Here is a 14603-nt window from a genome sequence, read left to right as displayed (position 1 = left end):
TTTACATGTGGTACATTTTTTACATTTTTTAACAAGTTATTTTCACCACTTTTAACATGAAATAAGTGCCTGGTGGCACTTAAAATAGTGCCCAATACTTATTCGCCATCTACAGTATCTCTGTCCATCTTTGATCATGTTGCCCAACGGACTTAAGTTATGTTCATTAAAGCTTCAGAAATTAAGTTATGCTAATAGTCTCTTTTGCAGGGTGCATGGAACTCAACAGAATTTCAGATGAGTTTTTTATTCCCTTTACAGATTTATTTCAAATCTCATTTAGATCAAAAAAATCATCTTAAATACAGTTGAAGGCAAGATGAATATCCCGTCTTTTTCAAGTATTTCCCTAGTGATGTTTAAAAGAGCATTGGAATTTTTACAGTCTCTCTTAGTTTTTTTTTTCTCATGGAGAAAATCATTAGCTTGGCTGGAGTAAAAGCAATTTTTTATTGATTTTTAATAAATACATCTTAAAGACAGGATATTATTTGCAGTTTTTTTTTACGATTGGCTACAGAACAAACCACTGTTGTCCAGTGACTTGTCTGATAAATCTATCTAGCCTAGTTAACCTAGTTAAGTTTTTAAATTCCACTTTAATAATTAAAAAAAAAACAGTAAAATATTGCATACTGTCATTATGGTAACATCAAATGTCATGTTTTGTTGTTGTTGTTTTTTAAATTAAAAACTGCACTTGGGGAAATTGATATAAAGTAATTACAATTTCAAATGAGGTCTAATCATTTCCCCTAACTTCCTTCCCTACTCTTCCCCCTTACCCAACTCACGGAAAGGGCATCTTAACTCACAGAATAGTCATCTTAAAGTATGAATGCTCTGTATCAATGCAAGTGACTTTTTGCATCATGTTTGATATCATTTGAAATGTCTCAGTGCGACTGGTACAATGCTTTTGTTCCCTCAGAAATAGACATAATCAAAATAATAGATATTTAACTTCATGTATCTTTTGAATCAGTGCTAAGGGTGTGTCTTTACCTAGGGGGCTTCTATTCAAATTACCATTTGTTCCCTAAAGGCAGTAACTCTTCAAATCTAACATGCTTCTAAATGCAAATGCCTTTTGTTGTTCCACACACACCCCTCCTTGAAGGAGTTTCCTGGTCTAATTTATTAAGGAAAAGTGTCAAGGAGTTTGAGGCGATTCTGCAACCAGATCAGCCTGAAGTATAGAGTTATCATGCATTATACTTTGTATATTTTCAGGTATGCATCTTTTGATCTTAGATTTTTTTTTTTGAAAATTGTATTGATTGTTTATGAATTGACTGAATAATTGACATAATACATATTTACGTGACTATTAAATTGTTATGTTTGAACGCATTCTGCTTACTCTGTAATTATTCATTTTAGTAGATTAAGCGTATCCTTGTATGGAGCATCGGGCACACCAACTGTATTTTAGAGATCCGACTGACTCTTGAGATTCAAGTGTACTTAGGTGGAAAAGGAGTTATTTCTGTCTAGGGTAACAAGGTGTTGCACGACTAACCTAGATAGGGTGCCTGACCCTTGTTTAAAAGTAATGTTCTAAATAAAGTTTACATGGAAAACCATGAACTTGGCTAAACAAAAATTATTATAGAGAACAGTAGTCGGTTATATTTATAATAATGGCCTTAACCTCTGATTAGAAATAATATTACCTTTAACTCAAGGGTGTACATCTAAGGGGACTAATCAAAAATACTTTAGAATGAGCAAGCAAAGAAGCGGCCCTCTAAAAGTATTAGTCAGTTACTTCTGTTTAATAATCAAAACTGATAGGAGTGTAACCAAATGTAATAGCTACTAGTAAAGACAAAAGGTTCAGACATTCATCTAAATTATATATTGATATAATCTTCTTAATGTTTTATGATTGGAGTCAGATAATAGTAAAGATAAATATATTAATTTTCTAAACCACCTCCTGGGTGGACCTTACACAAATTTTTGTGAAAATGTTTTGCATTTTATCTTGAGTAACAATAACTATATTGTATGCTGTACTATACTGTATGTCATCAGTTTTATGTTTAACCATCAATTTCATTTATGCAACTTGGCATATTTAAGCATAACTGTCATGGAGATGAATGAAAATTTGTATTAAACCAATGTTCTGCTAACTGGACAATACAATATTTTCTATAGTACATTAAAAGGACTTCACAGTTGGTCTAATGTAGCAATATTTTACTCAAAGCAAAGAGCAGTAGAGTAGCAATAGATAGAGTAGTATTAACAATGATCTTTAATATCCTAAATATAAAAGTGCAGTGACAGCATAGTCATTAATACAGAGCAATGACTGCACAATGTCTGTAATGAGGCAGTGTCAGCCCAATAGTTGTCAGTGTGCAGTGACTACACTTTAATTATGAAGTATTTTTAATCTAGGTAACAGAGCAGATAAAATACATTCATTCCATTAGTAGTGTTTTACACAATTGATTTTTAAAAAGCACTGTTTACATTTACATGAAATTGTTGCTTATTAATTATTGCTCATGTTTAGTTGCTATATAATATTTGGATTACAAATATTTGAAGGCTGGTTGCATGCTACGGAAACTCCTAATTTTTATTTTGCCTTTTTTTTTTTACTACAATGGTGAGTTGTAGTTTTAAATATTGAAAAAAAGACAAGATTCAGTTAAACTGGTTATAAAAATAAAAAATATCTCAAAATAAATGTATATATTTACACAGTTTAATGTTACAACTGCATATCAGCATGAGTTTAACATTTTACAAAAATAAATTCTTAATACAGGACTATATGTACTTTTAATTAGAAACTAAATGGTGGAGTAAATGGTGGAAATGTGTGATTCATTCTAAAATCAGTAGTCAATCGTTAGTTTTTAAAGTACAAATAAAACTAACCTTATCATTTTGGTAACTCACATTGCCGGTTTTGTGGTGAACAAGTCATCTGACGTGGTGTCATTAAAAAAAAATTTTGCCCTAGTAATCTAAAATCTGAAAATGCACTTTTTTTTTCAAATGTTTTTTTGTTAAATTCTCGAATTATATGTGGTTTTTGAGATATTGGGTGTGGTAAACATGCATAATCATGCCCCTCCAACTGTCAGTTTTGACAACAAGCAGAAATGGTAAGGAGGAGGAGTCTGTTAGGTTGTCTCTTTTAGCTCTTGTAAAACCCTTTTCCAGATCTTTCTGAATAAAAGGCCTATTTTACTACGTCCAATCATCATCAGAAAAACAAGCCACACCCACCATTTTCTCATTTATTATTTCATATTGTGACGCAGTTTCTCTAGGAACTGCGTCACAATATGAAAAAAAAAAAACACTTCCTGTTTATGGGGACTTTAAAGTTTTACCAATTCATTATTCTCTTTCCAAACCATCACTAGAATACCTTTGGTACTGTCATGAATACATACAGTCTAAACTAAGAGGTTAAAGATTGAATAGTCGGTTTCAGTACAGCTTCAGTAAATAATTTTTCCATAAATAAGTATGGAATGGATATGTTGTAGATTAATAGATAGTGAATGGATCTGGATGCATGGCTGTGGTTTCTCGCTTTGTTTCAACCATTACCATTGCTGAATACTGTGCTTTACTGGGCTGGTCCTAGTATTAATCTCTGCAAGATGTCTGTCAAATGTCTATCCTCCTTAGTAGATGATTAGGGCCAATTGTTTGTGCTGGTTCTCCAAAAGGGTGTAACCTCTCTAGCAGTTTCTTTGTGTCAGAGAGAGAGCCCCCACTATAAACTTGACCTGGAAATCATATGTACTTGTATTATATTATTTATATTATATTATATTATATTATATTATATTATATTATATTATATTATATTATATTATATTATATTATATTATATTATATTATATTATATTATATTATATTATATTATGACCCTTGATTAAGAAGGCAATAAGATGAAAGCAAGTGAGTGAGTATTATATTACAGTATATTATTTATTAACATCCACCCAATTTTTGTGTGTGTGTGTCTGTGTGTGTAGGCATTTGAGGACACAGTCCCTGGAATGGTACTACAATAACGTGAAGAGTCGGTTTAAGAGATTTGGAAGTGCCAAAGTGTTGAAGACCCTCTACAGGAAACACATCATCGAAAGAGGAGCGTTATCTGAGTTACCAGGTACCAAGTACACACATACAACATGCAGTGTGTTATATGCTTTATCTTAGTAACACCACTATTATTACCCCACCACAGAATAAATAAATGACTAAAATTGGTATCCACAGCAGCCTAGATCATCACCTTAGAATTATAAGGTTCTATCTGACATTTTTGTCAAAACTGAGGTATTCACATTTTCTTATTATAAGATGTCTATTAAATGACAACTTATTTACATTATGTGATGTTTTTTAATAGTTGTTTAAGACTTTTTATTTAAAAAAACAAAAAAAAATTTATCTATAAAGTTGAACTCTAGCTTGGCTCTATAAGGTTCTTTCTGTGAGCAACCACAAGAACCAATCAATATCAGCTTTCTTTGTCATTCCACCAGACTGCTTCATTGTTAAAAAATGGAAAATATTAAATATTAAATATTTGCATTTGTGTATATATAATCAGTGAAACATTTTTCATTGTTTATTATACTTTGTTAAACAACTAATTTGCTCATTGTCTGTTTTTTTTAAGTTTTTCAATTTGATATAAAGCCTTGAAGGGCAAATAATTAGTTTCATTCATCAGGTCCTAATTACCACAAAAAATATTATCATATTAATTACATCAAAATAACATCTGCACTGGACAAAATCATTAGCACAGCCTTGTATGCTTTATTAGAACAAGAAAAAATTTTTAAATATTCATCCTAAAACATTAAATAAATGTTATAGAACGCAAAAAAAAATTACTTCCTCAGACAATTTCTCAAGGCAATTTTTTACTTAAATTTAAAATCAGACTGATTGTATTTCTTGAAAAGTAATGCTTTAATGATCTACCAGGTAAAACCTTACAATTCCAAGCGGAAAATTGCTTTTTAGAATTAGAAGCTTCTATCTGTATTAAACCTGTTATTTTTACCTCAGTTTGCAAATTTTGGGTCTCTGTCATGTTAATGTATAAAAGAGAACTGTTACACACATATTTTTGCTGTATAGAATGCAAAAACTTCAAAGCTGAATATCTCAAAATAATTTCGAACACAGATAGAACCTTATAATTCCAAGGCTATGATATTTGGAATGGTTGTGAATATTAATGAAGCTTGTCAGTATCTGTTTTTTTCTATCTCACACACACACACACCCTGTGATGTACTCTAAAATACACATGTGCAAAACAATCATACTTTATTAGTTAAAAAATATTTTATCAAATTGACAGGATGCCTTGTTAAATATTTTCAATTGAAGTGGTAGAGAGGTTTATTTTATCTAAAGAAGTGAGTGAGTTATGTTGTGGATGCAATATGGAATACATTACTAATATACTCAACAAAAATGACAGACAAGAGATTTAGTTGTTTACAGTATATTGTTGTATAGTGTTGTATAATGTTGTATTTTGAATCTTTGAAAATTCCGAAAACACAGGCAAAAGTTAATATCAGCCCCTGCATAAACAGATGGTTTTTGATGTTTTTTTTGCCATTTTTGACACACGAAAAATCATTGTAAGAGCTAAGTAATATGACAGTGCATAAATGTGCTTTAAACACTTATACTTACAGTTTAGATGTGCTTGTTACAAACTAACAAAAGATACATTTAAACACACCGTATGCCTGTTTGGGGTGGCACTGAATTCATTTATAATCCAGATATCCTGCATTTTGTGTTCTTATTTGCTGTTAACAGATCTGTATAAATATATTGTATGTGCTTGGAGTTTTGCAAAGATATGGGTAAAGGGGTATTTTTTCAGTCTACAGTATGTTGCTTTTATATGATGTTTAGGGTTTAGACACAGATTCAGTGATTCCACAGTAGGCACTCAGATTAGCAAGAGCTGTGTTAATGCTGACGTTGAAGAGATGCTGGGGTGTTAGTATCACTACATTGTATTTGTATTATAACAAGAGAATACCTGACCTACACTTTAGTATTGCTAGCAGTCCATGTGCCAAAAAATGTGACAGTGTAGACAGTGTATGTCAGAGTAGTTACTATTTTAGTAGCCACTAAAACCATTTCATGTGTAAAATCAAATAATCCCCTTACCATCAGTTTATTCCAACATATACCTTTCATCTCTCGCTGTCAGACAAAATAGGATTACTGCTTCTAGGCTTTTATTTAAAATGAGAAATACGGATTATCCGACATGAGTCAGTGGAGCATAGCATACCAGTCCACTAAACGTGCATGTATGTGAATAGTGCTATAAGGAATGAGTAACTTCCTCCTCCTCATAAATGATGTCACAATTTCATTTGCACTGATGTTTATTTGTGTGTGCTTGAATATGATGAGGATTCATATCATTTGCAAACACTTAAGTGATCTCACAGTAGGTCCAACTGTTAAGGCCAACTGGCTGCAACTGTTAAAGGTCTTCTATTTGACCCCTTTTACAAGATGTAAGATAAGCCTTTGGTGTCACCAGAATGTGTCTGTAAACTTTTAGCCCAAATGCCCATCAGTTTAGTTATTGTACAACGCAGAATATGCCCATTCTGGGGTCTGAGGATAGTGCAGCTGATTTGGTAGCCTGTACCTTTAAATGCAATTGAGCTGGTTCTCCCTGCACACCATACCCACATGCATGTCTGTTTCTCATTCATTATGTCAGATAAATAGCAGTCAGTGACAGAGACAGACACAGATGAAGCAGAGATCTAGTTCATTAGTCAAAAACCAAGTAAGTTTATTTGATGTATTTGTGATGGAGTTTATTCAAGCCTTTAATTTACATTTACTGACACTATATGTGGCTGTGGTGATTCCAGCGGTTATGAATTGCATAGTAATTTTACTGTCTTTAGTTCTTTAGTCTTTAGCAAACATGCTCTGTTTTAAAAAATGTTTTAAACTTGTAAAGTCATTTCTGAGGTGCAGCTGATCACAGAGAGTAGGAAAGTCTTTTAATCCCAGTTTCTTTGCAAATCCTGTTCTTTGGACATGTTTGTATGTGTAACGTAGACGTAAACATATATTTTAAAATCACTGGGATTTGGATCATATTTTAACGTCAGGTAATTTTAAAAGGGGCTTGTGTTTATATCAGTCCAATATAACAGTGAACACACTACACACAGTTCTGTCCAAACAGCTTCTGAAAGTTGATTCTGTATCATAGGTGCTCTTTAAATGGGCTGTATCTGTAACAACATATGCTGGTAAATGGTTTTTTAAAGCCTTCTTTATTTTCCTAAAAAGATCAGTCAGTAAACTGTTTTGATTTATTAACATATTTTTTTAGTTATATATTTATAATATCCACGCCTTACTGTTTACACAGCATTTTTTCTCATATCTATGCTGCATAACTTTAGGCTTATGGTGTCAAACAAATTATTTGACATAATCTCATACATAATTTCTCATCAAATCTTCTGACTAATCAAATGCATTCTAGTATTTGATACATTCCCCCTTCAAAATGCTATAGCTGAAAATTGTTTGTTTTTTTCCACAAAGAGCATTCAAACCAAGGGTTTGCCTAAAAGGTAACATAACATAACGTAACGTAACGTAACAACATAACATAACATAACATAACATAACATAACATAACATAACATAACATAAACATAAGAAAATAATGAATGGAAGCCTAACTGTTGATCTGAAGCACTTCTCTACAGCAATTAAAATTTTAAATATACATCCTTTCATGTCATTCAGATCTACAACATATTCCAAGGTTGGGACAGGAGCAATTTAGGACTTGTAATCAGAAAGATTGGTTAAATAATGATTCGATTTGAAAAAGGTGATGTCAACAGGTGATTGTAATTAGGATTTGGTACAAAAGCGGAATCCAAGAAAGGTCTAGCCCCTAGGAGCATAAATGGACAGAGGATCGCCACTTTGCCAACAAATACGTGAGAAAATTATTGAAATGTTTAAAAACAATGTTCCTCAAAGAAAGATAGGAAGACATTTAGATATTTCTCCTTTTACAGTGCATAACATCATTAAAAGATTAAAGAAATCTGGAAGAATTTCCGTGTAAAGGACAAGGGTACAAGCTTAAGTTGAATCATCGTTCATCTATAAGGGATATCTTGTGTCAAGGATCACAATACATAGTTATCTCCTCAAATGCCAGTTAAATCTGTACTGTGCCAAAAAGAAGCCATCGACCTCTCTGGGCTCTGATGGATTTGGGATGGACCATCCCACAGTGAAAACGTGTACTGTGGTCAGATGAATGAGTATAATTCAGGTATTTTTTGGAGGAGAATGGACACCGTGTGCTTGGGATTGAAGAAGACAGGATTATCCAGACTGTTACAGCAACAAGCTTAGTTTAGGGCTTAGTCGCTTTATCAATCAGGGGTCGCCACAGCGAAATGAATCGCCAACTTATGCAGCGGATGCCCTTCCAGCCACAACACAGCACTGGGAAACACCCATACACTCTTGCATTCACACCCACACATACACTATGGCCAATTTAGCTTATTTGATTCACCTGTAGCGCATGTCTTTGGACTGTGGGGGAAATCGGAGCACCCGGAGGAAACCTACGCGAACAAGCTCCACACCGAAATCACCCGGGGCTCGAACCAGCGACCTTCTTGCAGTGAGGCAACAGCCCTACCCACTGCACCACCATGTTGCCCGTGATGGCACTATTGATGCTGAAAAGTACATAGAGATTTTGGAGCACAATATGCTGTTGCCAGGGTTGTCCATGCATATTTCAACAAGACAATGCAATACCACATTCTGCACACATTACAAAGTCCTGGCTGCAGAGGAAGAGGAAACAGTAATCAACTGGCCTGCTTGCAGTCCCGACCTGTCTCCAATAGATAATGCGTGGAGCATTTTGAAGTGCAAAGGGGACAAAAAAGACCTCACTGTTGCTAACATTGAGACTTGTTTTGAAGAAGAATGGGACAAAATTACACCTGAAACACTTCATCACTTGGTGTCTTCAGTGCCCAAACATTACGTGTTGTGAAAAGGAATGGCAGCATTACAAATTGGTAAATACTTTACTGTTTCAACTTGTTTTTTGAAATGTGTTGCAAGAACCAAAATTGGAATACAGATTAATTAATGTTTGTTGTATTGTCTGCAATGAAATACAAGTCAAGTTCAATTTAAAAATTACTACTTTTTCTTATTTGGGTTTGTACAGTCTCTTAATTATATTATTGTCACGGTTGCAGGTTTGTGCGCTTTCCGGAGTATCTGTTTTGTCACATGGGTTTGTGTTGTTTGTTTTTCCACATGTATTTGTTTGGTCACGTGTTATGACGGCACTCAGCTGTTTGATTTGATCACCAGCTGAGATTCATTATTGAGCCTATATCTGGGCTACGTTTCTATGTCTCTTTGTCAGTTTGTTGTGTTTGCTTATGTGAATCTGTATTGTGCTCAGGACTAGAGGAGTGACTGCTGGACCTCGTTTCGCCCTTCTGTTCCTGCCCCAGTATCCCAGTGTCCTCACCCTCCATTTGTAGCCCTGTTGGCTTATTCTGACAGTGTTCATTAAAATTTCACTTGCATATTGGATCCTTCTCTGTACTTTTATTTACACGTGACAGAACGAACTGACCTTATCATGGATCCAGCGAGTGTATCCCAGATCTCCAAGTTCGTCTCGCTCAGTAACGCCAGGATTTACCGGCAGGATGAGGCATTAGCTACCACCGCTCAGGCGATTCAGGCTCTGGTCGGCCAGGTCTCTTTGCTCACCACTCAGGTCCAACAGCTGGTTACTGGAGCGGCACAAGCTGAGGCCGCACCAGCCCCTGTAGTGTTGTGAGCACCAGTGGTTACTAATCGCCTTGTTGAACCTCGCCTTCCTCCTCCAACCTGCTATTCCGGAGAGCCTCACCTATGCCGGTCCTTTCTTTCCAAGTGTTCCTTGTATATCACGTTGCAACTGTCGTTGTTCTCCACGGAGCAGGCTAAGGTCGCCTTTGTCATCACTCTCCTTTCGGGTAAGGCGGCTCAATGGGGAACTACAGCCTGGGAACAGAAACTGCCATGCTGTTCTACTTTCGAGCTGTTCTCCAAAGAGCTAAAGAAAGGGACATGTTCCTGCATGGACTATCCGAACGTCTTCAGGACGAGATCTATACTGTAGATCTTCCACAGACTTTGGACGAACTAGTGGATCTGGCGGTTCGGGTGGACGCCAGATTGCTTCGCCGAGAGAACCGCAGGCAGCAGGTCAGGTTTTTGGAGCCGGTCTCTGGTCCTCCGGCTTTGGCTGCGGCGCCGGAAGTGGGAAGCATTGACCCGGAACCGATGCAGGTGGGCAGATCCCGCTTGTCCGTGCAGGAGAAGCGCCGGCGGAGAGAGGAGGGACTCTGCCTTTACTGTGGTGGCGCGGGACATCGTGTGGTTTCTTGTCCAGTAAAAGACAACACCCATCAGTAGGTAAGAGGTTACTGATGGGTGAAATTAATCTGGATAAACCCTCTGCGGCGGCTACCTTATTGCCCGTCACTTTATCATGGGGTTCCGGAAGCCAGAACACCCATGCCCTTGTTGATTCCGGGGCAGAGGGGAATTTTATTGATTCTAGTTTCGCTTTCAGTTTTAAACTTCCGGTTATCGCCCTTTCACAACTCATTGCTGTACGCGCCCTCAGCGGACTTTCCCTTCCCACTATCACTCACTCTACTAAACCCATAAAGATGATCACGTCCGGAAATCATGTTGAAAATATATCCTTTTTTTTAACAGACTGTTCTAACACACCAGTGGTTTTAGGTCATCCTTGGCTGGTCCTCCATAAGCCTCACATTAACTGGGGTCTTAATACTATATTTTCATGGAGTGAGAACTGTCATGAGTCTTGTCTTTCGTCTGCTCATTCTGCTGTGTCCTGTTCTGTGTTTCAGGAGGAGCGCATGGACCTGTCAAACATGCCCAGTGAGTACCTCGACCTGAAGAGAGTGTTCAGTAAGTCTCGGGCTGCTTCTCTGCCTCCTCATCGTCCCTATGACTGTGCTATAGACTTATTGCCAGGTACATCTCCACCTAAAGGCAAACTATACTCTCTTTCTATTCCTGAGAGGAAGGCCATGGAGAAATACATTTCTGATTCCCTAGCGGCTAAGATCATTCGCCCTTCTTCTTCACCGGCGGGGGCGGGGGTTTTTTTCGTGAAAAAGAAAGATGGGTCTCTTCGACCTTGCATAGATTATCGAGGGCTGAACAACATCATGGTGAAGAATACATATCCTTTGCCGCTGATGTCTTCAGTGTTCGAGCGTCTGCAAGGGGCATCTTTTTTCACGAAATTAGATCTCTGCAACGCATATCGTTTGGTTCGCATTAAGCAGGGTCATGAATGGAAAACTGCATTTAATACCCCCAGGGGTCATTTTGAATATTGTGTTCTCCCTTTTGGGCTTTCCAACGCCCCCGCAGTTTTCCAAGCACTCGTTAATGATGTGTTGCGAGACATGATAGATCAGTTTATTTATGTCTACCTGGATGACATTCTGATTTTTTCCCGTTCTCTCCAGGAACATGTGCAGCACGTCAGGCGAGTGCTTCAGAGGCTGCTAGAGAATGGGCTTTTTGTCAAGGCGGAGAAATGCGTGTTCCATGCACAGTCTGTTCCTTTTCTAGGACACATTGTGTCGGTCGAGGGGGTGCGCATGGATCCAGAGAAGATTCAGGCTGTGGTGAATTGGCCAATTCCGGAGTCTCGTAAGGCCCTGCAGAGATTTCTGGGCTTCGCCAATTTTTACCGGCGTTTTATTCGCAATTTCAGCCAGCTCGCCGCCCCTCTGACGTCCTTATCCTCCTCCAAAACTCCCTTCAGGTGGTCGAGTGCAGCACAGGCTGCATTCACAAAATTAAAGGGCCGCTTTGTTTCAGCCCCCATTCTGGTGACTCCTGATCCCTCCCAGCAGTTTGTGGTGGAGGTTGACGCGTCAGAGGTGGGGGTGGGCGCTATCCTGTCCCAGCGTGCATCCTCGGACGACAGAATTCATCCTTGCGCGTTTTTTTCACACTGATTATCTCCCGCAGAACGTAATTACGACATTGGTAATAGGGAGTTGTTGGCTGTCAAACTCGCTTTGGAGGAGTGGCGTCATTGGTTGGAGGGTTCGGGGGTTCCCTTTATCGTTTGGACCGACCATAAGAACCTTGAATACATCAAGTCTGCCAAACGACTTAGCTCCAGGCAGGCTCGGTGGGCATTATTTTTCGGACGATTCAACTTTACCATCTCTTATCGACCGGGTTCTAAGAACATCAAACCCGATGTGTTATCTCTTCTTTTTGATTTTTCCGAGCGCAATATGTCTCTTGAGCCCATCGTTCCTCAGAGGATTTGTATTTCTGCGGTGACATGGGAGATCGAGAGCAGGGTTCGCACAGCCCTGGATGGGGTAACGCCCCCGGCCGGATGCCCACCCAGCCGCTTGTTTGTGCTGGAGGAGATTCGGTCTGACGTCATTCGATGGGGACATTTCTCCAAAGTGGCTTGTCATCCTGGGGTGAGTCGTACTATATTTTTGGTTAAACAGCGATTCTGGTGGCCAGCCATGACACGGGATATACGTGAGTTTGTTTTGGCCTGTTCCGTTTGTGCTGTTTCTAAGACTTCTAATCGACCTCCCGCTGGACTCCTTCATCCTCTGTCTGTGCCTTTGAGACCCTGGTCGCACATTTCGCTAGATTTTGTCACAGGTCTCCCGCCATCTGGTTGCAATACGGCTGTTTTGACCGTGGTGGACCGGTTCTCGAAGGCTACTCACTTTATCCCTCTGCCCAAATTACCCTCAGCCAGAGAGACAGCGGATACTGTCATAAATCACGTCTTTCGCATTCATGGCCTCCCGACGGACGTGGTTTCTGACAGGGGGCCTCAGTTTGTCTCTAAATTTTGGAGAGAATTTTGTCGTTTATTGGGGGCGTCTGTAAGTCTTTCTTCTGGTTTCCATCCTCAGAGTAACGGACAGACTGAAAGGGTCAATAAAGATCTCGAGCATATGTTACGTTGTTTGGTTTCCCAGAATCCCACCTCTTGGAGTTAGCAGCTCCCATGGGTGGAGTACGCACACAACTCATTGCCAGTGTCAGCCACGGGCCTTTCTCCGTTTCAGTGTAGTTTAGGTTACCAGCCACCAGTTTTTCCTAGTCTGGAATCCGAAGTCGCGGTCCCGTCCGCTCACGCCTTTTTCCAGAGGTGCCGACGCACTTAGAACAGGGCCCGACAGACCCTCCTCCAAGTGGGTGCGCGCACCAAGGCTAAAGCCGATCGCCACCGGTCTAAGCCTCCCGTTTACGTCGTCGGTCAAAAAGTGTGGCTTTCAACCAAGAATATTCCATTGCGTTCCGTATGTAATAAACTTGCACCTAAATTTATTGGCCCATTCACTGTCATCAAGATCATTAGTCCGGTGGCAGTCCGCCTCAAACTTCCTTCAGCGTACAGGAGAATACATCCCGTGTTTCATGTTTCCAAATTAAAGCCCGTTTTTCATACGGCCATTAACCTGCCCACGCCGGTCCCTCCCCCGCCGTGTCTCGTAGATGGGGAGACCGTTTATTCGGTTAGCGCATTCTGGATTCAAGACGGAGGGGGCGAGGATTTCAGTACTTGGTGGACTGGGAAGGTTACGGTGCAGAGGAGAGAAGTTGGGTTCCGGCTAGGGACATATTGGATCACTCTCTTATCGATGAATTCAATCGCCAGGTAAGCTCTTCTGGGAGCACCAGGAGGTGCTCTTAAGAGGAGGGGTACTGTCACGGTTGCAGGTTTGTGCGCTTTCCGGAGTATCTGTTTTGTCACATGGGTTTGTGTTGTTTATTTTTCCACGTGTATTTGTTTGGTCACGTGTTATGACGGCACTCAGCTGTTTGATTTGATCACCAGCTGAGGTTCATTATTGAGCCTATATCTGGGCTACGTTTCTATGTCTCTTTGTCAGTTTGTTGTGTTTGCTTATGTGAATCTGTATTGTGCTCAGGACTAGAGGAGTGACTGCTGGACCTCGTTTTGCCCTTCTGTTCCTGCCCCAGTATCCCAGTGTCCTCACCCTCCATTTGTAGCCCTGTTGGCTTATTCTGACAGTGTTAATTAAAATTTCACTTGCATATTGGATCCTTCTCTGTACTTTTATTTACACGTGACAATTATCTTATGTTTTAGAAACATATCTTGCTACGTCATGTAACACAATTAAATATAATATCCATCCATCCATCATCAGTTATTTGGGGCTGGGTTGTGGAGGGAGACCACATGGGACTCCAGAGGTGTCTCATCAGACACTTTCTCCAAGTCCTGTGGAAGTATCCCAAGGTGTTCGCAGGCAAGCAGAGAGATGTCCCCTCCAGTCACTGTGTCCTGGGTTTTTCCTGGGGCCTCCTCCTGCTGGGACAAGCCAAAATGCCTCCTTCAGTAGGCTTTTAAGAGGCATCCAAATGAAAGCCAATCTCACAGGTCACCATCTCTAATTGTGCAC

Source organism: Danio aesculapii, chromosome 24 (assembly GCF_903798145.1).
Source record: "Danio aesculapii chromosome 24, fDanAes4.1, whole genome shotgun sequence".
In the NCBI taxonomy this organism is placed as follows: domain Eukaryota; kingdom Metazoa; phylum Chordata; class Actinopteri; order Cypriniformes; family Danionidae; genus Danio; species Danio aesculapii.
Note: the sequence above shows the minus strand (reverse complement) of the source record.